Raw genomic sequence first — 27,596 nt, forward strand, 5'->3', positions numbered from 1 at the left:
GGCCCCTGAATTCTGTGCTGACATAGGCAGTGAGGTCGGGTGGGAGCTGTCAAGCAGCTTGCTGGATTTCATGTCAGCTCTTCCAGACCCAGCTCCCTCTTAAAGTCACACGTGACGTGCCTTGTTTCTTACCCCAGAGGTTGGGGCCCTCTCCTTCCTAGCCTGAGCTTACACTTCTCAGGGAATCGCACCTCCTTTCTGCAGCTGCCTGTTGTGGCTGCTTCCCACTCGGTCCTGTGGTAGGGAGCCACCAAAACTGTGGAGTAGTGTTCTGTAATTGTTCACTGGTTCAGTCTTAAACAGCTAAGCCTCTCCCAAAATGGCTCCTGAGTCAACTCTCTCAAATATGGTGGATGCTGCACTGAACTTCTCCTCCACCTCTAGCCTGCCTAGAAGAAGGTGTCACTTTCAGAGTAACACACAACACTGTTTTTGCACTGTTGTAACAGCCGTAGGCTTACCATGGGATTAGTGCTGCTGGCCCGGTTTATTGTTTCTCCTTGGAGCTGCGGACCTTCTCTAGGATTATCTTGTGTCAGAGGGGACAGGTCCTCCTTCCCAGGAGGCAGGGTGAGATTTCCAGACTGCTTCATTCCTTCCTCTGTTTTCCATCTTCTATGTATTTTCTGGTTTTCCTATCAGCTCCTTCCCAATTCCCAGAGTTCTACTTTTTTTTTTCCGCTTTACCAAGTTGTTATTTTCCAGGTGTCTCAATTCCAGGTCCTGGAGAGGCTGTGTTTTGCATTGATCTCTACCTCACCATTTTGGTCTCTTCTGTCATCCTTTTTAAACTAAAATTCTCTTTTTAAACTTTGGTAAGGTTGTATTACCTTTCTTACCACTTCTAATCAAAAAGTCCGGATGAGAAGCGTAATTTCATCTCTACTCTTTCTGGCTCATCCATCAACAGGTAATCAACTGTCTAAGGCCACAGTTATGCTCAGTTCTCCTACTGTGCATTCCACACTACGCTCAGCATTTTCAAGTCAGTTGCATTCTCTGTTTCTATTTTGTGCTCTCTCTCTGCCAGGGCTCAGTTCCTAGCCTGACTTGCTCAACTGAACCTATGCAGAGCATCTTTTTGCTTCCCGTAGACATTCCCTGTTTATCCTTATCCCCTACAGGGGTTCTTTCTATCCTGCCAATTTGTTTGTTGGAATAAATACAGGCAGGACTGGATGGAAGCCACTTCTGTCCCTGGGCTTGGAAAGCATGATACCATATTCTTGGGCGCTGGCCCCCACCCAACACCACCAGTAGGTATACTCTGTTCAAGCTTGAGCCTTCTGGTCCTGAACTTACTGCTGCTTTTTCCTCCCTCCCTTTGATGACAGGTTTAGCCTGATGTTTGTTTTTTTGTTTTGGGTTTTGTTTTTTTCTTCAATTTTGTTCTATTGTTGCTGTGTCACCCAGGACCTTTGCTTTTCCCTGCAGGGATCCTGGAAGTTCCTGTTAAAACATAACTTAGAGGTCTAAGCCAGCTTCCAGATTCCCAACATTTCACAAACCCACAGTGACATACTCCCTCCTCAGATACGGCTGGTTCCAACTTCTCCTGCTTCCAGACAGGCAAGGAAATCCATTCATAGCTGCCAAGAGAGGAAAAGAGTCATCTTCAGAATTATGTAAGTAGAAAAGTTTTCCTCTGGTTTCTCCCAAAACCTGGGAAAATAACAAAGGGACCAAAGCTTCTCTGAGTATAGGGAATGGCTCCATCTACGTCTTCTGCTCTTATTCTCTCTCTCTTGTCTAGTAAGTATAAACTGACTAGCCTTTTATGTTCTTGTCAAGCCTCGGAGAACGGAGTTGTAACCATTATAGATTCAACAATTGTTTAGTTGTGTATTACATTCCAGTCACTGTGCTAGCTAAAGGATTTACAGAGGTGAATAAAAGGGGCAAAATCCCCTTTTCATTCAGATGAGACTCTAGGGAAGGTAGAGACGAGGCAGTGACAAATATGTGAACAAATAAACAATAAAATGTTCATATAGTGAGATAGGCATGATGACACATGTCTGTAATCCCAGTACTCTGGGTAGCTGAGGCAAGAGGATCACAAGTTTGAGGTCATTCTCAATGACTTAGCAAGATTCTGTCTCAAAGGGCTGGGGATTTACCTCAGTGGTACCGGCACCTGCCTGGCAAATGCAAGGTCCTGAGTTTGATCCCTGGTACCAGAAAAAAAAAAAAAAAAGAGTCCGTCTCAAAATAAAAATAAAAAAGGGCTTGGGATGTTGCTTAATGCAGAAGCCTTCAGTGCAATCCCCAGTACTGTAAACATAAAACAATTGGACGGTGATTAGTGCCATCAAGAAAATATAAGGAGGTAATATACTTCAGAGGTACAGTATTTAAATGGAGTTATCAAAGAAAGCTGCTCTGAGATAATACTTGATCTAAAACCCAAGCGGGAGAAGGTAAAAAGTGCGGTGAGGACCAAAGAGAGAAGTGCAGAAAGCCAACATGTGCAAATGCCCTGAGCCTAGAACAAGAATGTTATGCCACAGGAGAAGTTAGTAAAATACAGCCTGGGGACCTAATCCAGGCTGGATTCTCTTCTTGGACAGCCCACAAGCTGAGAATAGCTTTTATATTTTTAAATGGCTGAAAAACAAAATCAAACAATAATGATATTTTGTGACACAGGGTAATTATGTGAAGTTCAAAGTTTAGTGATGATAAATAAAAACTTTATGGGAATATAGCTATGTCTATTCATTTATATATTTTCCATGGCTGATTATATGTCACATCGGCAGAGTTGAGCACTTGCAACAGAGACTTGGTAGTCTATTAGGCCTAAAATATTTACTCTCTGGGCCTTTGCAGAGAGAGTTTACAGACCTTTGTGTTAAAGGAATAGGAAGCAACACCTTTCCAGGCTTGGGAGAACATTCAATTTATTTTAATTAATTTGGGTCTTTATCCCTGTAAATAACAGAAAACCTGTGTTCAACTGACCTATGTAATAGGGGGACTGAAGATAGCCATGGACTCTTTTAAACTTTTCTCATCAAGGTAAGATTCTACGTCTTCTCCTCCTGAAGCCGAGTGGGTTTTATAATTGCTTTGACCCAAAAGATAAGAGTCTGATAGCTTCTACATCTTGCCTCTTGAAACATTCTCTCTGGTAACCTTGCACCCCGTGTAACAAGAGAAAATGGTCATGGTGAAGAGACTGTGTGCGTCCTCTCCTAACCCTTCACTTCCTGCCATCATCGCCAAGGTGCCAAATGGGTAGAGGCGCCCATCTTGGACTTGAAAGAACAGTCCATTGGCCACCTAAATATCAGAAAATGATCCCAGTCGGTGCTACACAGAATCAGCTAGCATAGCTCTGCTTAGTTTCGTGACTTACAGAATTGTGAAATATAATACAATAGTTGCTATTTTAAGCTACTTCACTTCAGGGTAACTGCCTCACACCAATATAAAACCAGAACAAATAACACAGAAACTTTATTATCTCATATAATAGAAATCTCAGTGGTAGAGCAGGTCTGTCCACAATAGATCCAGATATTGCTTTCCTGCAATTTTCTTGGATCTACTCTATTTTCTGTTGGTTGAACTGTCAGGATGATATAGAGATGATTGTAGTAGCTCCATTCAAACCTGACAATGTCAAGAAAAAGAAAGAATATTCTTACAAAAGAGAAAATGTAGGCTGCACATGATCGACCCTGAAATTGGAAATGGGACCACCTCCCTTGAGTCCCTGAGGAAGGCACAGAAACTTGGTCATAATTAGGATTTTATTAGAGAAGAAGTAGGTCTGTAGATAGTGAGCAACAACTCGCCGTTTCTGAAGTATCTTCCTTCTTCCTGTTATTCTGTTAATATCCAGAATTTCATGTTGAATTATATGAATTTGTTTCCTATAAGTCAAAATAGCCAAATAACCTTAATTTCAAATGATCAGACAATATTTATCAAGCCTTTGCGACACTGGCAGCCATGGGGCTAGATGTTAGGATCACGGCAAATAAATGGTGCTAAGTTCAAGGAAGGGAAATGGGACAAGTCGTATTAACCTCCAAGATCCAGTGCAAAATGAAATGGAGGGACTCTGGTTCAAAAATTTAACGTTTTCAAGACGATGAGAGCAGAGCACTAAATCAAGCATGAAATCCTCCTGTGTGCCCTGTGTAATGGCAATATCACATGAGTTGCACACTCATGAAGCTGGCCATGGGAAGGAACTGTGACCACAAGGGAGAACAGTGGGACCCTACTTTAGACTGGGTCATCAGGCAGGCTTTTCTGAGGAGAAATTCAGTCAAGGGCCTAAGTATGGATAGAAGTAGCCAGGTAAAGAGCAGAGACTTTCAGCTCCCGGAAGAGAAATATCATTCTCCTCTTTCATCTTCCAAGTTGGTTAAGAGACATCTATTAGCCTGTCTTATCCATCGTGATGAGACAAAAAGAAAAAAGTAACAGATCCCTGTCCCACCTGTGCCAGCTCAGGCCTATTTCCCAACCCTTTTTTGTGTTCCAGATCTTAACACTTGGGTAAACTGCTGGTAGAAACTGATCCTTGCCTTTCAGCACTGTAGATGGCAAGGACTGCCCCAGGGAGGCCCCAGCTGAGCTCCTTGCAGGGCTGAAGGGAAGATGCATCCTAGTATAACAGTCTAACCTCCCTGATCTGCCATAAATAGGACGAGAGCTCTCCCTGTCCTGTATTTTCTAAATCCCAAAGCCATGAAGACACTAACACATTGGACCTCAAAACATTTTATCTTCAAACCCAAATCATTTTCCTAAAAGTACCTTATTCCCTTTTTAAGTGCACTATATTTTTCTTTATGTCAGACAGTATGGAATTTTGGTGTAGTGGGCTTCCAAGTTCTTATAAACAGATGAGAAGTACATTAAAAATACAAATGCCCCAACCCCATGCCAAACCCAGGTCTTCTATTTTTAACAAGCTCCACAGGTAATTCTGGTGTACTGCCAGGTTTCTGAACCATTGCTCTCAGCAAGCCAGAAAGAAGAAGGAAAAAATTCCCATTTGACTGGTAGGAGTCAGAAATATTTGCTTCTGGCCTGGATTTTCGCTGAGGGACACAGCACTTGCCTAGCATGCATAAGACCCTAGGTTTGAGCCCAATAAGTGTTAAAAGGAGAAAGAAACAACAACAACAAACTTTTACTTCTGCTACTAACTGCGGCTCCAGGAGCAAAGTGCTTCATTCATTTCCTCAGGGATTCCTTTATTACGCCTCTGCCCCAGAAGCCGTATGTAGTGTAGGCTCTTGGAACCTTCCCCAGCGTCCAGTCCCTCTCTGGTGGCCGCCCTTAGGTCTCCTGAGTAAGCTGTCCCTCTCTCATGATAAGGCCCATAGGACTGGAGGTCAAGGTGCTGTGTTACCCTCTAGCTGACTGCAATTCCAGTCACATCTCATCGGATTTCATTTAGGATCAACCAGATTCTCCCAGGAAGTTAAATTTGAGAAAAGTGAGGCAGAAGGTAAAATTAAAGGAAGCTGATCTGTCATATTTGGGTGACTCCAAAAGTCTATTAGTTTCTGCTTGCTGCTTCCAGTGTTTTCCAAAACCTGTTTGGTTTTTTTCCCCCCTTTTATGGCTTTTTTTTTTTCAGCTTTTCCTGAGGATCTGTAAGCAGCACCATATAGTCTTCTAATGGACTCCTTCCTCTGCTTAAGGGAACCAGGGTCCCTCTCACTGCTTGCCACCAGAGAGCCCTGAGTCTCAGAATCAAGATCTCTGGTATAGCCTACGCACACTGGAGCACACTTATAATCCCAGCTGCTTAGGAAGCTAAGGCAGTTGGGGAGAAGTGGAAAACTTAACAAGATCGTATCTCAAAAGAAAAGACAAAATAATATCTAAATAAAAAGGGCTATGGATATAGTTTAGTGATAGACCGGCTGCCCAGTGTGCAGGAAGCCCTGGGTTGGATCTCCAGCACTGGATTTTAAAAAAAGATTTCTGTTAGAGTGTTCTATCTAATAATGGCTTCCAGTCTTGCGGAGTCATTGTAAATGATCCTTTTGTTAACTGTAGTGACCATTCTACGGGGGTTCAAGAACTTATTTTAATAATGACGTCTTTGTTCTAGAAAGTGAAAAATCTTCATTAGGATAAAAGGTTATTCACTGTCCTGCTGAAATATCTTAAATGGAAACAGGCCTTGGGTAAATACTCTTTCTCTAAACAATGTTTATTGTTCTAGAAGTCAGGGAAGGGAAGGACAAGAAAAAAAGGAAAAGAGTTTGGGCTCAGCTTAAACCACCCTCCCTTTGGCCAGCTCCACCCTTTACGCACACACTTAAGAAGAGTTCAAGACTAATTCTTTTTCATGGGGCTGGAAAGTGCATTCAAATATGCATTTTGAAGAGTGACTTGTTGCAGAGGAAATGGATTTTCTGGTGGAACTCTTTGCTCTCACCAGCCTTTATTTTCTACTTTCCCCGTTTGTTGTGACAATTATTCTTCTTTATTGTCATAACTGGCATCCTTATTATGATTCTAGCGAGTAGTCATTGAGTCACTTCCTGTGAACCGGGCATAATGCTGGATATTTTAAATGCATTTCCTCATTTAATCTTTACAATTCTTCTGTGCCAGTCTTATCCCCATTTTACAGAGGGGAGAATTGACGCTCAGTGAGGTTAAATATTAGGGGTAATGAGTTATGGGATCATTTAATCACTCATTATCTATGTGTCCGTATCTGTTCTACAGTCTTCCTTACACAGTGCCCCATTGCCTTGAATTAGAAGTGCTTGCTTAGTCTAAGGCATACTGAAAAATGTATTGAATATGATTTCACCCCAAATGAAATGGCAAATGAACTCACTGCCCATATCATGCCCTGTAACCCTGACTAGACTATAAGATCCTTGAGGGAAGGACATAGGTCTTGTGTACTATGGGATTGCCATATAGCACATGCCTAGCAGAGGAGGTATTTAAAAATGAGTGTAGAATCAATCAACATCATGTAGGGGCCTTGGACCGAGGGATGATCATGTGGGGCTGCAGTCTGCCTCTCAAGCACAAGGTCCTGAGTTCAATCCCAGGTACCAGAAAAAGGGCCGGGATTTAGCTCAGTGGTTCTGCCACCTGCCTCATAAGCAAAAGGTCCTGAGTTCAATCTCTGGGACAAAAAAAACCCTAAACCAAAAAAGAAGAAAGAAAAAGGAAACCCCTTCCTGGGGCTATAGCTCAGGGGTAAAGTATGTGCCTAGCATGTGTGAAGCCAGGGTTGAGGGGGAGGGGAAGGAGGGAGACAAAGGGAAAGAGGGAAGGGGGAGGAGGTGGAAGAAGAAAAAGCAGAGAGAGAGGAAGGAATAAAGAAGAGAAAAGAAAGAGGAAGAAGAGGAGAGGAAAGAAGAAAGGAAGGAAAAAGAAAGGCATAGGAGGAAGAGGAGAAAAGGGATGAACAATAGAAAGAAAAAAGGAGAAATAGGAAAAAGACAGACAGAGAGACAGAGACACCCTGACACACCTTTGGGATGATCTCAAACTCGGGATGCTGGATAACTATTTCCCTTCCTAAAGAAGTGTTGCATCTTCTAGGCAGTCGTGCTCTGGTTTGAGTTTATGAGAAATTTCCAGAAACTTGATAGGGGAAGCCTAGGCTAACAACTGAAGTACCAGCTATAGCTCTCCTATGGCGCGTTAGCTTTGGAGAGCTCAATCCAGACAGCATGCTTTCGATGGAGGACTGGGAGCATCGTGTTGTTTTATCATTTTCAGAACTAAAACAACTATTTGGTTGGTATAAGACCCTCTGCACCTCTTTGGGTGAATTATTGTGCCTATTCCTCAAACACACATAGTCAAATCAGCATATATATAACCAGTTGGAATTTCCCACCAGAGCTACGGTGTTCTCTTCACGGAGTCCGTCTCATTCATTCACACCTCTCTGCTTCCAAGTTTGGCCTCTGGGTTCAAGTGAACTTGAGATCAGGCTTTGGCAGTGCGATGGTCCGGATGTGTGACCTTGGATAGAATACTGTAGCTCTCAGAGCCTTCCTGGTCTTGCCTGTTTTCAAGAGAGTGGTAAAATGTGACAATGTGTAAACTGTGCTTAGTACAGTGCCAGGTATGTGGTAGGCAGGCAAAAAAAAAAAAAAATTGCTTAGTTATAAAGATATGTCCGCAGGCTTCACTTACACATTTCATTCAAAACAGCTGAAAAGTCTTGTGTGCCCCTGATGTTTTAACTAGCAGGTATTAACTGAAGTCATCCTTCAACTACCTAGATAACTCTATTTCTAAACCTTTTAACAAATGGGCCTCTGGTGACAGTCAGCCTCCAACCTATAGCAATGGTAAGAAAACCTTTCCTAAAGTCATTGGGCTACAAGGCCTTCTTGAGCTATTGGAATGTGGACAGTTGACTACAGGAACTGAAATGCCATGTTCTCTGTCCCCGCTTTTCCCTATCAGTGACAGCTGACATGGAGCATGCAGTAGGGGCAAAGTAACTTTTGTTGTTTTAAGCCACTGACATTTTATGGCTATTGGTTCTTCAACATAGCGTGTCCCCTCCTGACCAATACAGCAAAGATATAGATGTAGTCTGCATGTGTAACGGGCACACACAATGCCACACCCAAATCCCCTCTTCTTCTACAGTTAAGTTTCAGAAGCTAATGATTTAGTGGGATAGGGAAAGAAAGCTCTGAAATTACAGTCAGTATCGAACACTAACAGACGAGCATCTGGCATATCTCCTCTCTGCCATCACAGGAGCAAGAAACACAGCTCCTAAATCTGTATTCCCAGCTGGAACTGTCATCTGTCAGTCGGCATCCTAGAAGGGATCCAGAGCGGGCAGCCTCCTTCCATCCTCAGGCACTTTCCAGCAGGGCTGGAGAGTTAGGACTGACCTGCACAGAGAACACTTCGGGAAATATCATCCATTCCAAGGAGGCCTCCCTCTGGGAGTTTTGTTTATCAGTACTTCAAGTCTTTATTAAAGAAGTGCTCAATTTAATGCCAATCTTCTACACTCAGCCAGTCCCAAGCCAGCTCCCTATGAAGGAACAGTGGTATTCCAGAAACTCTCTTCTTAGAGCTGGTAGAAGATATAATTACAACTAATTATAAGTGAGTATAGTATATGAAAATTATATAATTTATATAGCTATACAGCGGTTCGGTGGCCTGCCTCGAAAGGACCCGAGTTCAATCCCCGGTACAAAAAAAAAAAAAAAATTACATAAATTATATAAATATACATCTAATCAGAATGACTATAAAATTAACTTAAAATTAATTATAATTAACTATATATTTTTTTGGTTTTTTGGGTTTTTTTTTTCAGTATTGGAGAATGAAACCAGAGCCTTTGCATCGAACCACATCCCCACCTATTTTTATTTTTCACTGTGGGACAGTGTCTAGCTAAATAACCAAGTTGCTCAGATTTCAAATTCGCAATCCTCCTACCTACCTCAGTTCCCCAAAGTCCTGGGATGACAGGCATGCACCATCATTCTGGGCTAATTATAAAATACTTTAATAACGAACATATGCTCTAAATCCTGTTGTGTAGAGTACTAATGATCATTTGTTGAGAGTTTACTATTTGGCACTATAACCAGCACTTCATGCACACACTTTATTGAATCCTCACAACATCTTGATGAGGTAATGTATAAGTTAGGATCCTCCTGAGAAAGAGAACCAATAGAATAGCGATACTTAAGAGGGAATTATTAGAAAACAACGTATGTGATTATGGAAGATGAGACGTCCCATGATAGGAAGTCTACATGTGGCAGAACCAGGAAAGCCAGCAGTGTAATTCAGTCTGAGTCTGAAAAGTCTGAGGAGCAGGGGAGATGATGTAACGCCGAGTCTGCGGTCAAGGGCCTGGGAGCCAGGAGGGCCAAAGTCCTGGCAGAAGGAGCTGGAGGTCCTAGCTGCAGCAAATAGCAAATGCCCTTCCTGCACCTTTTTGTTCTTTACAGACCTTCAGTGGATTAGAAGATGGCTCCTCACAATGGCAGAAGCAAATCTTCTTTACTCAGTCTACTGATTTCAATGCCAGTCTCTTCTGGAAATATTTTCATAGAGACACCCACAAATAGCATTTTACCAACTAACTGGGCAATTCCTTAGCCCAAGCAAGTTGACACATAAAATTAACCTGTATAGATAGGATCTGTTATCTTCTTTTTAAGATAAAATTCCAAAAGCTTAATGTGATCACATGAACTGCATAAAATCTGCCAGCCCAGAAGCAGGAGAAATTATGTGATCTCAGAATATGTTCTCTTAAAGGAGCACACTTTACTCCTCGTCCTGGCCATAGCAACAGATCTGTCCTCACACTCAGGATATAAACCCTGGAGTTCTCCTTGTGTTGGATTTGTTGCCAGTGATTTTATGACATCATTCCTGGTCCAATACCAATGCTGCTCTACTATGTGTCCCAGGAGAGCCAGGGCCCCAACACCTGCTCATTTCTTCCTGTCTTTGCACAGAAGAGCCTGGGAAATGAACACAGGGAAGACAATTGAAAGAAAGTGATGGAAGGAGGAAAAAATCCCACAGGACAGAGAGAAATCATTCCCCTCTCTGATAATTGAATGAGACTGACTAGTAACTATGGAAGAGAAAAGCAATCAGGAGCTTGTTACAGACCCTGGAGCCTGTGGTGGAAATAGACACTTTGAGACCAAGGAAGGCATGGAATCAGAGCCTACCAGCAGGAAACAAAGGACAGGAAACAGGATTTCTTCTTTCCAGTGTCCAGAACAAAGCTGACAAGAAGTTTGGCAGGAAGAAAGACCACCATTTCATACGTCCAGTGGAAAAAGTACTAAGAGCTCAAAACTGAAGAGATGTGGGAAGGGGTGACGCACGGAAGAGGGCTGATATTTAATGTTCTCTTGCTGAGAACAGTCACTTAATACCCTTACTCGGCATTCTTTCGGTATTTGACCACAGTCCTTGTACCAGCCGATGAAAAGCCGGCAGGGGCTAGATTAGTCCTGGGTTGCTTCGTGTGGGAAGACAGCACTGCGAAGCTACACACACCCTCCTCTCCTTTCCTCTCCATATCCTGCTGCTCCAGTGCTTTGCCCATTGCTCTTCGTGTGAATCATTCTTTGTTTTGGGGTCTTAGTTTCGACGTCACTTCCTCAGAGGTGCTTTCCTTTACAACAGAGTTGCCTACCCTGGGTTTGTTTTCAACTCTTTTTTGCTAATATTGTTTTGATCACGTTGGCAGAGGAGACGTTCCTAGAAAATATTATACTTCCTAGCCTCTCTTGGAACGGGAGATAGCCACGTAACACGGCCCAGGCTGGATGAAGTGGTGCTCAGCTGTCATCCCAACTGCTGGGGAGGCTGAGGCAGGGGGATCACAAGTCTGAGGCCAGCCTGGGAAATTTAGTGAGATCTGTATCAGAACTGATAGGAGGCAGTGCTGGAGGGGCAGCTCAGTGCAGAGTGTTACTTGCGCATGCACAAGCCCCAGGTTCAATCCTCACTACCAAACAAACAACAAAACTTCAAAGAGTGAAGACAAGTTGTTAAGGTTGCACTTCTGGAAAATTTCCCTAAGGTGGAGATCAATTTAACAGCAAAACCAGTTATTGGCATTTAGTCTTTCTGCATTGCCTCTGACAAGATGAATGGAGCTCTAGGTACGAGGTAAAGGGTCATATTCTGACGACAGAAGGTTAGAAAGTTAGAAGGACATGGAGCTCGGATGGCATTGAAGAGCCTCCATAATAACTCTGCTCTGCTAACATCTAGTCTTCTCAAATCCCGAGGAAAGGAAAGAGACTCTAAGTTATTTAGGCTACGGTTCATCAGGTTTCTGGTACTCCCAGCTGAACACAATCTCCACTTGGTAATTCCCACCCAAATAAGTACTTTCTTCCTTTCTCTCTCCAAACATGTCCTCTTCTATCATAGCATATGTATTTTATAATTATTTGTCTTTTTGTGGCTTAAACTTCTTAGTAGTTTATAAGCTCCATGAAGGTAAGGTCCTGGTCTTTTTTGCTCACTGCTATATTTATAGCACCTAGAAAGCTGAACAATTAGATTTCTATGGCAACCAATATATCACATCAGTAAGCAGTCTACTAACTTCTGAAAACTAAGTCTGAATGTCAAATAAGCAGGCAGAGAGCGGGGCAGGGTGGTGGAAGCCTATAATTCCAGCACTCTGAGAGGCTGGGGCAGGAGGATAGTAAGTTCAAGTCCAGCCTGGGCAACTTAGCAACTTAGTGAAACCTGTGTCAAAATAAAAAAAATGAAAAGGGCTAGGGATGTAGCTCAGTGTGAAACCCTGGATTCTTCAATTAAATCCCCAGCACTACCAAACACACACCAGGTAGGAGTACCTTAAAAGAAACTATACTAATGTTGGAATCTCTGAAGCGATGAAGTAGAAAATAAACAGAATATCTAGATTAACACACCCATTCAGGTTGTTTTTGCTGTTGTTTTATTTCCTGGACTGTTTTTGCAGGAGGAGACAATGGATTGGAGTAAATGAGAGCACAATGATAAAATCGTGAGGATTTTGGAATTATTGAACATGGCCAATGATGATAGTTATAGTCGGTCATTATCTCCTTAAAATATCTCAAAGTACTTATTTGCATTTATAATGAACTTTTCTGCTTGATCCTAAGCATATTACTTTTCTTTACTGGGAGACATTAGCCCAATAAAACTTTTGTCTCCTATTATTTGTTTTTGTTGGAAAGAACCACTACTTTTGGAAACTATGTAGGTTTAGTTCAAAAATAGTTTTTCTGGAAAATATTTTCAAATTGTTACTTTTGTGGGAAAAATGTAGCCTGGATAAAATATCTGTCAAAAAGTAGTTGTACTTGTTCCTCCTTCTCACTTGATACATTCACATAGATTGGGGCACAGTTTTACAAAGCATACGTTATGCACACCTCATCTAGTGAGTCCAAACGCAACCCTAACCTCTGGCTTATGAGCAGTCCCTGACTGAGTCTAGACTCCCCAGAAGCAGGCCTGGAAGTAAGAGTTTCCGTGTAAGTCGGTCATTTGGGAGGTGTGATGACACAGAGTTGAGATGAGAGGGTAAAGGAAGTGCAGTTCTGGGCATTGAAGCCAAGGCCTTACTCGTGTTAAGCAAGTATCTTCCCATTGAGCTAACTCCTAAGCCCTTCTATTTAATAAATACCTGCTGTGTATTGTGTACCCAGCACCTTTCCAGGCATCAAGAAGATAAGCAGCAGAGAAGACACGAAGGATTTTACCAATTCAGTTGTAGCAATGGCTAGCACTTAACGGGAGCCGCAACTTACTATCTTTATTTGCCTGCCCTCTCAGCCGTTCCAAAATACATGAAACAGTGGCAGGGCTATCTATGCAGAGAATGGCACACAAATGTGCCAGCCCGTGAGCAGGCAGTCAGAGAACTAGGCAGGCACAGCCTGCGGTTCTTCCTGTACTCGCTGATCTTCTGCTCTACATAAGCTGCACAGCTGGACTCTGCGTCTGGGATTACAAAGTCTGGAGAGGAAGCAAGCTGCTGCTGGGCTCTGCCAAGCTGCCCCCAAATGTGCTGTCTTGAGAGGGTGAGAGGCTGTCTTACTGTATACGAAGACATAAAATCCAGGTGGCAATTTTTTGAATTTTCAGCTTCCTATACAGAAGTCACATTTTCCTGGACATCCTAACTGTACTGCGTGTGTGTGTGTGTGTGTGTGTGTGTGTGTGTGTGGTAGCCAAGTGTTATTAACAAAGGCTAGACATGAGAATAAAGAAAGTCACTCAGCCAGGACTGGCTCAGTAGCTATGCCAGGCCTGTGTTCTTGGAGCAGAGGTGGCGGGGGGCAGGAGCCATTGCTGGGCTGCATATCAGTGCCATGCAGCCTCCAGGGTACCCACATGGGTAAGCAGAAATCTGGAGTGACAGCAATACCACATTCAATCAAAATCCAGTCTTGGGCCAGAGATTTAGCTCAGTGTTTCCACCGCCTGCCTCATAAGCACAAGTTCGATCCCTAGTACCAAAAAAAAATCCAGTCTTACTTGAGGAGCCATGGATCTGTCACAGAAAATGCCTGATTGACTCAGAAATCAAATAGATGCTCATTTGCATTTGAACTTGAGTTTGCATGCTGTCTGCTTCTCCGAGGTGCAGAGAATGCACTTGCAGCCTATACTCACATAGCTCCACACCCTTCTCCTCAAACTGGGTTAGCCAAGTCTGAAAAAACCAACCACTGGGACGGGAAGAGACAAGGTAATCAGGGACGCAGCTCGAACTCATGCAGCCTGAGTCTTAGCGTTGGCTCTGCCACTCGCTCTAGCATGAAACTTTGAGAAATCTGCTTCATTTCCCAGATGTTGTTGTCATCTGCAAAATGGGACAATAGACGTACTCCTTTCATAAGATGTGAGTGAAGACACAATCTACAGAATGGGTTAAAAAAAATGCCAGCTATTTCTTGGGCAAAGAACTAATATTTAAAATATATAAAGAACTAAAAAAAATAGATCACCCAAAATAAAAGATCCAGTCAAGAAATGGGCAAGTAAAATAGATTGACGTGTCTCAGAACAAGGAGTACAAAGGGTGAACAAATATATGAAAAAATGTTCAACATCTTTGGCCATTAGAGAAAAGCAAATTAAAACAACACTAAGAATTCATCGTATATCCGTAAGAACGGCAATCATCAAGAATTCAAATAATATAATATTGAGTGAAATAAGTGACACACAAGGTAAAAAACTATATGGTATCTTTCACTCTCATTTGAGCAAGGCAAAGCACAAAAAGCAAAACAGAGGCTGGATAAAAAGAAACAAGGAAATAGATCTCTTGCAAATGGGAAGAGTTCTAGGAGAGAGGAGGAGGGGTGGAGGAGAAGAGGAAGCAATATTTATGATATCCCACGTACAGGTAGAGAATGCCCACGGTGAATGTAAATGGTATATGTCAAAAACATGTACTAATGAGGGCTGGGGATATAGCTCAGTGGCACCATGCCGGCCCGGCAAGTGCAAAGTTCTGATTGCAGGTACTCTAGCAGCACAAATAGGAAAATTACAACACTGGTTGTTATTGTTGACGGTGGCATTGTCCCACGGTAGTGCAGGCACCACGGTTTCCCCCACATTATGGTGACAATGGGCTTCTGCTTCTACTTTTGCCCCTACAGAAACCATTCTCTATGGCAGCCAAAACTATCTTTTAGAAATGTAAATCAGATTACATACTACACTGCTGCAAATCTTTTCTAAGGGATTCTCAGCGGATTAAATCTAGTCAGGTGTGGTGGTGCACGCCTGTAATCCCAGCATTTGGCAGGCTGAGGCAGGAGGATCACTGCGAGTTTGAGGCCAGCCTGGGCTACACACTGAGTTAAGGACAGGTCTGCACTGCCTAGTGAGACCCTGTCTCAATCAATCAATCAATCAATCAAAGCTCCTTGCTGTGACCCAGCAGTCATGATCTGGCCCCAGACTGCTTGCTTCGCCTATCTCCTCTTGCATGACCATCTTGCTCATGATTCCAGAACAGGCCAACCTCATTCCCAGTGCAAGGGCTGTCCCTCTGCCTGGCCACTCCTGCTTAGATGTCTGCACAGCAGCGTCCGGGCATCTGAGCATCAGTTCAGATATCACATCCTAAAGAGGCTTTGCTCAACCGTACAACCAAATGGTAACTCTTCCACCCCATTCTCTAATCTATTACCTTATTCTCTTTATAGCACTTTCACACTAGGCAAAATCACCTTGCGCGTTTGTTCATGCGCTTATTATCCAACTTCCCCGCTGGGAAGTGAGCCTGGGTAGGGAGGGAACCAGTGAAGTCCAGGGACCAGAGTAGTGCTGGCACACAGAAGATGGATGAGTGAGTGAAGGAATGATGTGTATTTCTCTCTTACTGCCTCCCTGCCCCGGGGAAGTCTGGGATCCAGAGCTAAAAGCAGAAGTTGTCTGAAGCTGACTTGTCCTTCTGTCCTTCATGAAGACTTTACCTGCTGGGCATGGTGCAAATGCCTCTAATCCTAGCATTTTGGAGGCTGAAGCAGGAAGATATGACTTGAAGGCCAGCCGGGGATATGCAGTGAGTTCAGGCCCCTACATAGTAAAACTCTGTCTCAAACAAACAAACATAAAAGCTCTGACCAAGTCGAGAAACAGATGCTGAGAACGGAGGGTGAGCTGAAGGTTGAGGATCCGCCCTAGTTTTGGGAGAGGAGAGATAGGGTTTTGTACAGCAGAGGAGACCAGCTTGGATCTGGAGATCCCTGGAATTGTGTGGGGTCTGGGGAATTGCAGGGTGGGAACAAGGGAGAGAGAGCCTCACGGCAGGGCTTGCGGAGGCAGATCCTAATCCTGGGAGCTGGGCCCAAGAGTCTTGCACACTTGAGGCACAGAGGTGGGGCATTCGGGCTGCTGCCCCAGTCAACTCCAGGGTCACCCCAATGTCTAGGCACCCTGAGAAAGCTGAAAGGTGCAGGAGCTGGAATAATAACTTAGGTTGGGTTTCCTAAAAGCCTGGTGGAATGGAGGTTACCTTTGACTTCATTTGGATTTCTTTTTTTTTTAAAGTAGTGAGGTGTTGGGACATTTCAGACACATGAGTTTGGGGACAGCACATCTCTGCTGCTCCAATACCCACCACAGAAATACTACACCGAGAGCAGATTTCATTTAGACCCTAAGATGCCAGACCCAGCCTGAGCCTTTTTCACATCTTGCTTTCAGGCATCTCAAAACAATGTTATGAGAAAAGCTTTATCTATCTATTGTATCTATCTGTCTACTATCTATCCATCCATTCATCCATCCATCCATCATCTATCCATGCCTATCTACCTGTTATCAGATTTAGAAGCTGAGGCCAAAGATGCTTACACCTGCTCCGGGGTCCCCCAGGGTGAGTGGGTCTCACACCCTGGAGATCGTGGGTCACTTTAAGACCCACATGTCTATCCTCATCCCCTCTGCTTATAAGGTTTATGAGAACTCCTGGTAAAAGGCCTTTCCCAGACTGGTTTTTCGGGCATCAGCTTTGTCCTGCAGCTAGATGTGAGCCAGGACCGCCTGCCTATCTGTGAGAGGGAATGGCTGTCTGCTGCCTTGGAGGAACAGAGAGCAGTGCTCAGCAGAGCTGCGGGATGGAGAGGAAGGAGGGGTAAGCTCTCCTCCACAGCTTTGGGCTGGTGTGGTTTTCACCCCAAAGAGGTCACAGTACGTCTTCTCCTCTGTCCAATAACTACTGGGTGTGCTGAAGGGGACAGAGACACTGCCTAATGCCATTCCTTTCTTGATCCCCCTCAGGCATGACAGCAAAGGTTGTTTTCTTGCCTCACAGACACAAAAATCCCTTCCTAGAGAACGTACAGACCGGCAAAGCTACAGACAGAGACCTGCAACCAGTTATGTTCTCCTGAGGGGGTGGGGAGCAATCTACTGATTTTACATGAAATCAGTTGCCTTCAGGGTCATCCCCTCTGCCCCTGTCCTTTTGTGCACCCCTAGTACATTCCTACTACCCAGAGCTATTCCTGGGATTGAAGAAAGGACCAGAAAAAGAGTTCATCCGGGAGTATTTGTGATGTGATCATCTCATTCCTGGCAAACAAAGGCAGGATGGGGAGGAGAGTGGAGAACAGAGTTTAAAAAGGAAAGCCCAGAGAAGACTGTATTCTAGGCAAAGGAGCAACTCCAACTGTGGGGGCTCGGGCCACAAGTCAGGGCAGGGACACAGCTGGAAGCCCCTCAGTTCACAGTGTGCGCTCTGGCTGGGGACTCCACCCCAAGGAAGCCATGTGGCAGCTGCGGGACCTCAGTGCACCTGGCTTTCTGAACCTGACCAGCAAATCCTGGGTGACTGTTCATTCCTGAGAGCAGCCCTCCTCCCAGGGACACCATGGCAGGAGAAGGGTAACCCCGGAAGGGAATTTGGGTGACCTTCTAAGGCAGAAGGAGCCTTGAACTCAGGTACTTGGTAATGTGGGACATCGCATACTCTCTTCTGAGGGGCTGGGTTGGGGCAGGTGACTGACAGACCCTCTAAACCTTCCATGACATGGGTGTCCAGGGCTTACTTTCTAGAGCTGCTCCCAGGAATGACTGAGTATGCAAGGTCCTCATCAAGACACCTCTAACTACAGCTCCAGGACTCCATCAGCCCTGCTGAAACTCTCTTCCCAGCTGATCCTCTTCACAATCCACGGCTCCCAAAGCAGTCCAAGGCTCAGTTCTGTGAGCAGCCTGAAGCCTCTCCCTGACCGAGCCTGCTCCCTCCCTCTCCTACATTATGGGAAATGGGAAGGGGACACAAGTCCAGGCACCTGCTTCTCAGGAAGCCCAAGCTATCACAGGAATGGCTGGAGAGAACAGGAGAGAGATGGAGACTGGACACAGGGAGGCAGCCTGTGGGGTGCTGAGAGTCCAAAGCCCAGATTTGGAAGACACTGGAGGAGGCAGTGTCTAAAAGAAGAAGAGTTGCTGGTTACTGCTAAATTGTCCTGAAGCTCTCTAGAGGGGGTAAAAAATGAGAGTTATTAACAAATAATTAAACACTTACATGGTAAATGTGAGAGGGCTTTTTAGGGAGTTTACCTTTAGTCGAAGAGCTAGCAGAACTGAGGATCACCTGCAGTATCTGATCGCTAGCACTGCAAAGTTCTAAGAGCATTATGGGCCAGGGATTTAGCTCAGTGGTTCCCCCTGCTTTGCAAGTGCAAATTCCCAAGTGTGATCCCTGGTACCAAAGAAAGAGGAAAGAAGGAAAGAAGGAAAGAAGGAAAGAAAGAAAGAAAGAAAGAAAGAAAGAAAGAAAGAAAGAAAGAAAGAAAGAAAGAAAGAAAGAAAGAAAGAAAGAAAGAAAGGGAGAGAGAGAGAGAGAGAGAGAGAGAAAGGAAGGAAGGAAGGAAGGAAGGAAGGAAGGAAGGAAGGAAAAGAAAGAAAAGAAAAGAAAAGAAAAGAAAAGAAAACGTTAAGCTCTAAAAGAATCAGCCCCTGAGCCTGAGCCAATCTGTTTCACTAAAGCCAAGTCTCTGGTTGGGAAACCTGGGCTCTGAAATGTGGGATGGGACACTGGGTGGATGTTCTGAGCTTTGCAGTACTTTAGGGGATGACCCCTAATACCCTATGAGGGGCTCTGTACCTCACAGCTGGCAGAGACAGCCCCCAGACGAGGTTTTAGAGCTGAACGAACAAGAATTCAATGCCTGGAGCACCTTTTTGTGAGATTTAGCATCCTGCTGAAGATGCTAGGAGTCTAGGTAAACTGACTGGTCCGGCAGCTATGGCAGACAGCCTCAAGGATTCTGTACCGCAATGACTGCTGCACCCTGACACTCGGGTCCTTGAAAAACCCTGCTGCTGGGTGCAGGCTGGACTTCTAGACTCACTTCCAATGCTTAGAATATTGGAGAGCTACTGCAATGTCTCCACGATTAGATTGGTTTAGGTCTTAGTGTCTGTCTGTCTGTCTCTGTGTGCCTGTGGGTGTCTCTCTCTACCCTAAGAAGCCTAGGCTGTCTTGCTGGAGAAGTCACATGGAGAAGAGAGGTCCAGGAGGCTGAGAGGCCATGTGGAGGAAGACTGAGGTTCCCGAGCTGCCGGCACTGCCAGCCATGTAAGTCATCCTTCTTGCAAAGGGATCCTCCAGCCCCAGTCAAAGCCAGGGGCCGCAGTCACTCTCAAGGATCCACCTGGGCCTGACTGGAAGATGTGACCATCCAGCTACACAGCTCCTAATCTGCCTTGTAGAAACCATGCAATAGTATGTTTGCAGCTTTAAGCCATCGGGTTTTAGGGAAATTCGTTCCACAGCAATCAACAGGAAACCTAGTAGCTCCTAGAAGCCTAAAGAAACTGATGGTCCAGAGAGAAACTCAAAATATAAATAAATTCAAGAGCAAAATGAAAAATCGATAATAGGAAAGAAGGAGATTGATCTTCTGCAAAAAGGAGGGGGGACCCAGAGCTGAAGGGAGGTGGGAAGGGGAGGAGAAAGGGATGAAAAAAGAAGTAAGATGTGTTACGCACATGCACCAACTCCCCCAATGAACGTAATCATTATGTACTGCAAACACATACTAATAAAAATTTTTTTTGTTTTTTTGGGGTACCGGGTATCGAACTCGGGACCTTGTGCTTTCAAGGTAGGCAGTGGAACCACTGAGCTAAATCCCCAGCCCACAAAAAAGCTTTTTGAAAAGAGATTACTTAAAACTAAGAAAACAGATCAAATTTATACTATAGAAAGTTCGTGGATATGGACAAAAAATGAGATACATTTATAAAATAAAATTTTAAAAAACAAAATAAAAATGCCTGAATTGCTCTGAAAGGCAGTTGAGGAAGGAACAAAGAAACTAAGTAAGGCGGTTGTAGTGGATACATTACATAAGGCCAGGGATCAAGTTCTCTAGGCCAGGGTCCAGACCTGCCATTAACCAAAGTGTGGCCCTCAGGGGTACCAGCTCCACCAAGAACTTCAGTGGGAGCTGTCCTCCCAGGCCAGACAACATCTGCAGGAGGAGGTTGCCCTTCTATCTTCATGGAATCTGCCAGTCAGGTCCCTACAGAGCCCAGTCTCCACAGGCTCTGCCAAGCAGTTGTCCTGACCACAGCTGTGGTGCTGGATGTGGACCTTCTGCTGGAGTAGATTAGTGTAGCCCAGTGTACACAGAAAGTGTGTGGCCATGGGTTGGCTGAATGTGTTCTCTGCCATCCTGATTTAAGAAGAATGCAAAGCATTTCGCTTTATCAAAAACCTGACACATTTATTTACAGCTTTCGCTCCATTCTATTTCAGCTGCCCTGCTCTCTTAGGATATAGTCCACACGGCCTGGTGTGGCAGCACATGTCTGTAATCCCAGGACTCAGAAGGCTGAGGCAGGAGGATTGCGGCAAGTTCAAGGCCAGCCTGGGATACACAGTGAGTTCAAGTCCAGCCTGAACTGCAGAGTAAGATCCTGTCTCGAAAAACCAAAACCAAACCAACCGAACCAACAAAAAAATATAGTCCACAGAGATCTGCACTCTGTAGAAATCCCACAAAACATCACATTGATTCTACTGATGGCATCATGCTGATCACAGAGAATGAGCAAGAGTTAGCTAAATATGGGAGACCTTGGGGAAACACACGCACCCTGCAGAGTGGAAGATGAACGCTATCAAGATTCAGGGATGGGGCCAGGCATGTCGCTCAGCAAAGACCTGAGTTGGATCCCTCATACCAAAAAATAAAATAAAATAAATTTTAAAAAGATTCAGGGACTGCCACCGATCAGGGTGTGGCTGAATGTGCCCTGAAGATAAAAGACACATTGTGCAAGCTGCAGTGAAAGAATCGTAATGCAGCCCTCAGATTTTGGAGCAAGACTATGCCAGGCACAGCAGAGAAGTACAGTATAAGCTGTTGGAAAAACTACTCCTGATAGGTTACTGGGCCCTAATAGAGGCCGCTCACTTGGCCATGGGTACATATGTTTCATGTATCTGAAATGACCTATTATGAGGTGGGTTCCTTTGGATTCACCAAGTCAAAAGTTGGATGAGCCCAAAATGGCCACCCTGCAAATTGGAAATGATCCATTTGGGATCAAGGTACATAAACAGGAAGTCTAGACTCTCAGGTCACCCGAGAGCGGCGCAAGCGTCACTCCCCAAAAGTGTATCTATGCCAGCTTGGGGGAAGGGAGTCCTTAGGACCAACCGAAGGAGGAAGAAGCTCTAGTTTGACTCATGAGTGGGCGGCTACAGGAGTGGCCATGAAACCTGGAGGTGGAAAATCTTCCCAATGGACAGAGCTGAAAGTGATGCATGCAGTCATCCATTCTGTACAAAGGAAATGGGGTCTGATGAGGCCAGACAGAGATTTATGGGCAGAGTCCATGGGCTGCTTACTGATTAGTGGCCTGGCAGATCAGAGATGAAGAGGTGAGGGGCAGACATACATGGCTGAGCAAGTGGGAGTGGGCACCAAGTGAAAGTGTGTGCATAACAATTTAATGTCCTCATGAACACATCCACCGTGGAAGAGACACGGATTAACCGAGCAGACGACTTTGTCCATGGGCAGGATGGGCACGTGGCATGCATGCTGTCACCTCAATAACAGAGAAGGAGGCACAGAGATGTATGGGCTGAACACCAGGGACCCCAACTTACTATGGCTGATCTAGCTACTGCTGCTCTTGAATGTTCAACTGGGAAACAATGAAGACCAGTCCCGAGCCTGTATTATGGGCTGAAGTGTAACCCTCCCACCAAATTTTTATGTTGAAGTCCTATCCCCAATGCATCAGAATATGACTGCATTCGGAGACAGTGTTTAAAGAGGTGATGAAGTCTCATTCAGTGTGATTGGCACCCTTTACGAGGGAGTTTGGGCACAGACACATACAAAGGGAATGTGAAGTAAAGACACAGGGAGAAGACAGCCATCTACGAGCCGAGGAGGGAAGACCGCAACAGATTTCTTCCTTAACCCTGCTGACATGTTTGCTCCTGGACTTCTAGCCTTAAGAACCATGAGACAGAGCTGGGCGTGGTGGCGCACACCTGTCATCCCAGCATTCAGGAGGCTGAGGCAGGAGGATCGCTGTGTGTTTGAGACCAGCCTGGGCTACACAGTGAGTTCCAGGTCAGTCTCAACTACATAGTGAGACCCTGTCTCAAAAATAAAAGAAAAAAAAAAATGAGACAATAAATTTCTGTTTTTAGACCACTTTGTCTGTAAGTCTTTGTTATTGCAGCCCTTTAACATGGCATTTATTCCCCAAGGAGATATGGCTACTTGATGGCAGAGAGTCTCCACTGAGCTCATTCTGTCTTGGAAGGGCCTTCAGTCTGTCCTTCTGTAAAGAGATAATTATTCCCTGAAGTTTGGGTTTCCCTTTCTTGCTTACAGATCCTCAGCCACTATTTAGGGGCTTAGAGAAAAACTAGGCCAGTTGTTAGCCTACTCTAAATAGCGCCTCACCTGGGGACCCTTCATAGCAGGTGGAGGCCCATTAACATGGAATGCACTATAGCTGCATCACCCAAAAGCACTCCAGCCAAACACAGTGAGCCTCACGGAGTGTTGGGGTGACCTTCTCCAGGCACAGCTGAAGGATAGGTGCTATGCTTTAGGGTCTGTTGTGGGCATTAAATCAGAGATCTCAATATGTCACAGGGTCCCTATGACATCCTACTATGTCACAGTAGGCTAAGTCCACCAGCCAGGGAACCAAGCAGTCAAAGCAGAAATAACCTCATTTGTCATTACTCCTCATGACCTGCTGAGGGACTTTGTATTTCCTGCCCCTACAACTCTGGGTTTTGCAGGGTTAGAGGTTACAGTTTGCAAAGAAAGTACATTCTGCCAAATGACACAGCAAGGGCCCCATTGAACTGCAAGCTTCGGCTGCTGCCAGGGAATTTTGGATTGTTTGTGGCTAAGGGCTGGCAGACGAGGAGTCATCCTCGGCAGAGGTAATGGGTTCTGATCAGCAAGAGGGAGTAGGGCTGCTTGTACACGACGGAGCTGTGTAGGCATGCACGTGGAACCCAGGTGACATGTACCTAGGTACAGTTAGCCCGGTAAGGAGGCTGAGGCTCAGTCCTCTTGAGAATGAGGGCCAGGTAAGCCACCAAGATCTGCAGCGGTGATAGCTCAAGGTGGGGGAAAATGTACCTGGGTAGCGAGGAGGGAGTAAACAAGTCCCAGTGGGTGCCCTGAGACCTTCTGCAACCACTGGGGCTGTAGTTTGTTCTAATTTCTTACAGTTTTCACCCAAGGAAGATGAACTTGTGTAAATTATTGGAGAGCTGTTTTCCTGAGTATATATGAGCATGATTGGTAAACATGCAGGATGGGTCGTTGGAGACACAGGGATGCAGGTGTCCCTTTAGAATGAATCTCCCGGGAGGCCTGCAGTTAGCTGAATCCCCAGCTACAGCATCTTTATGGTCTCCTCAGTGCCCATGAGGAGGCCATGCTCTCCTCAGGCTGCTTCTAGCCAATGACAGTGAACATGGCAAAAGTACTAGACACAGGTCATTTCAGGCCACTGGAGGCCTTTCTGTGCTATAAGCCCTGCTGGACTGGCCAATGGGTTCTCAGAAGGGCAGTGTGGGCCTGCCTTATCCCCCCCTTTTCTTTTGCTGAAGCTACGTCCAGTAAATCTATGGTGCTCCTCATGCCATCCTGGCATCTGCTTCCTTGAGGGCCTGAACTGACACACCAGCCCCCCTCAGTGGAATGGGCGAGGCCCCTGGCATTTGTGTGGCTTTGAAGAAAGGAACTGAAATAGAGGATCAAAACTGTACTGTCTAAAAAATGAACAAGAATTTTGCATTTTCTCTTGCTACTCTGAAAAGGGACAAGCCCTTAAAAACAGCAAAGAAGAAGAGAGAGTGGAGCCGTTTGTGCCTCCTTTGTTACCATCTTTCCACATCTTGGGTCTCTGAGAGAAGAGCAGTCTTGGGTTCAGTCTTTGATCATTCCATTCCTTAATTAACTTCCTGGTGAATCTCATTGAATTTTATGACTTAAAATAGCAATACACTGATAACTCTCAAATTTATCTGACAGGTTATCAAATTTAAAAACTCTTATGCTTCAAATGACACAACAAAGAAAAGGAAAATAGCTACTCAGGATGCTAAGGCAGGAAAACGGCAAGTTCAATGCCAGACTGAGTAACAAAGAGAGAACCCCATCTTGAGAAAAGAAAAAGAAAAGATATAAGGAAAAGACAAAACACAGAATAGGAAAAAATATTTGTGAGTCATATTCAGAGAGGAACTTGTAGCCAGAGGATATGAGGAACTCTTACAACTGAACAATAAAAAGACAAATAACCCAAATTTAAAAATAGGCAAAGAATTTGAATATATATTTCCAAAGTGGATATACAAGAGGTCAACTAGACACATGAAAAAATGCTCTACATCACTAGTCATAAGGAAAATGTAAATAAAAATCAGAATGAGAGACCACTTCACACTCATTAGAAGGCTATAATTAAAAAGATAGGCAATCCAGGCATGGTGATACCCAAATCCCAGCACCATGGCTGGCTGAGGCAGGAGGACCACAAGTTCAAGCCCAGGCTGGGCAAGCTTAAAATTTAAATAAAGGAGGATTCAAGTCCTACTGTCAAAAAACATTTTTAAACCTTGTTAAAATATCATGAAAATGTAAAATGGTACAGCTGTTTGAGAAAAGTTTGGCAGTTCCTGAAACGCTAACACAGTTACCCTGTGACCCAGCATTCCACTCTTAAGCATACTCCAGAGAACTGGAAACGTGTGTTCACGCAATAACTTGTTCATGAATAGTCATAGCAGCATTATTCACAGTAGTACTGAAAGGAAACAACCCAAGGACCTATCAATTAGTGAATGTATAACAAAACATGGTGCATCCATACAGTGAATTATCATTCAGCTACAAAAAGGAATGGAGAATCGATACCCATGGGTGGACTATGAGAACATTATGCTTGGTGACAAAACTCAGAAACAAAAGGCCACATATTTTGTGATTCTATTTTTTACAAAATGTCCATAAAAGGCAAATAAATGGAGAAAGAAAGTAGATTATGGGATACCTGGGTATTGGGGCGGGGAGAGAGGATTGGACTGCTAGTGGGTATAGGGTTCCTTTTCGCGGTGATAAAAAATGTTCTGAAATTAGATACTGATGACTGTTTCACAACTTTGTAAACATTCTTAAGCCTAACAAGTTGTACGCTTTGCGAGGATAAATGTATGGTATGCAAATTATGTCTCAATAAAACTTTTATTTAAAAATAAGAATTATAAGAATGAGAAAAAATATTTATAAGTCAATAAACTGTGCTCTTTCCCTAAACTCCTGATGAGCACATGGAACTGGTTACTTCAAATTTCCACTTGGATACTTAACAGGCATTAAAAGTTTATGTCCCAAACTGAACTCTGCAGCTCAATATCTCCTCTCCTCAATCTTCCCTTCCTTTAGTTTTCCCCATTCCCCATTCATGCCTCTAGTTGTGCAGGTATATTAGGGTTCAGCAGAGGAACAGATTTAATATAAATACACACACGATTACATAAAGGACTCACTAGGCAGGCATAACAGGATTGGGCGCAGAAGTCCCATGGTTGCCTGCAGAATCTGGGCTAGAAGAATACAAAGTCCTGAGCTCACCGCAGAGGTGTGAGTCCATGTTGGAAAACCAGAGTCTGCCCTGGAAGGCTGAAGAGTCTGCACCAGAAACTGAGGGAACTGGGGACTTATGCCAAAGTCAATGGCACAGACCAGAGCTCCGGCCAAGAAGAATAAAGAGAAGACATCCTTTCCCTTGTCACTCCACCCCGGCCAAAGCCTATTGTTTGGTGCCACCCACATTTGGGTCTTTCCTATTTGTTTTTGGTCTACATGTCAAACATCTGCAGACACACTCAACTTTACTGATCTGCTAGGCAGTTTTTTTTTTTTTTGGTACCAGGGATCGAACTCAAGTGGAACCATCCTTGATGCCTCTTTTTCTTCCTACCCTACATCTAATCCATCAAGTCTTATCCTTCCTGTACGATATTTCCAGAATCTGGCCACTTCTCACACTTTTACATCTATCACCCTGATCCAGCCCGGCATCATTTCTTGCCTGGACTATGGCCTTAGCTTCTAAACTTGTTTCCCTTCTTCTGTCTTTGCCTTGTAGTGAGTTGAATTACATTCCCTAAAATTCATGCTGTAATCAGCAGGACTTAAAATGAGGCCATTTAGATGGGCTCTAACGCAAACTGACCAGCATCCTTATGAAGAAAAGGAAATCTGTACACACACACAAAATATGTGTATATATAACACATATATATATATGGGTTGCATACACAGAGCAAAGCCCGTGGGAGGACGTATGAAGACGGTGGTCATCAGTGCATGAGACAGAAGACATAAATACAACCCCATGTACCTAGAGGCATCTGGTTTTTGACAAAGGGGCCAAAAACATACGTTGGAAAAAATATAGCCTCTTTAAAAAGTGGTGCTGGGAGAACTGGTTATCTACATGCAGAAGACTGAAACTAGGTCTGTATCTCTCACCCTACAGTAAAATCAAATCAACATGGATCAAAGACTTAGATATAAAAAAATAGAAACTTTGAATCTGCCAGAAGACAACGTAGGGGAAACACTTGAAGCCACAGCCATGGGAAAGGACTTACTGAATGGAAATCAAATTAGCACAGGAAATAATACCAAGGATCAACAATGAGATTATGTCAAATTTGAAAACTTCTGCATGACAAAGGAAACAACACAGTGAAGAGGCAACCTACAGAGTGGGAAAAAAATCTTTCTTCAACTATTCTTCTGATAGAGAGCTAATATCTAGAATATATACAGAACTTAAAAAAATAACTAACCCTCTTCTTAAATGACCCAGTCAAAATATCAGCAGATGAACTGAATAGATACTTCTCAAAAGAAGTACAAGTGGCCAGTAAGTCCATTAAAAAAAATCATCCATAGCTAATAGGCAATGGGTTGAACCGCAAATCAAAATAACTCTGAAATTCCTCTTACTACAGACAGAATGGCTATCTTTTTTTTTTTTTTTTTCGGTGACTGGGGGTC

The 27,596-nt window shown here is 44.1% G+C and overlaps 1 long non-coding RNA gene across 1 annotated transcript in view; it reads right to left on the reverse strand.

Annotated features, from left to right (window-relative positions):
* Positions 1-622: 622 nt before the first annotated feature.
* LOC104855116 overlaps positions 623-27,596 on the reverse strand; it is a 256,124-nt gene continuing 229,150 nt past the window's right edge. Inside the window, exons 10-11 of the long non-coding RNA XR_004518378.1 lie at positions 7,853-8,023; positions 623-1,589 (exon numbers count right to left, since the gene is read on the reverse strand). This is a non-coding gene — a long non-coding RNA (uncharacterized LOC104855116). The remainder of the gene's footprint in view (positions 1,590-7,852; positions 8,024-27,596) is intronic.

This window comes from Fukomys damarensis, unplaced genomic scaffold, assembly GCF_012274545.1.
Source record: "Fukomys damarensis isolate Sample0158 unplaced genomic scaffold, DMR_v1.0_HiC HiC_scaffold_3, whole genome shotgun sequence".
NCBI classification, from domain to species: Eukaryota; Metazoa; Chordata; class Mammalia; order Rodentia; family Bathyergidae; genus Fukomys; species Fukomys damarensis.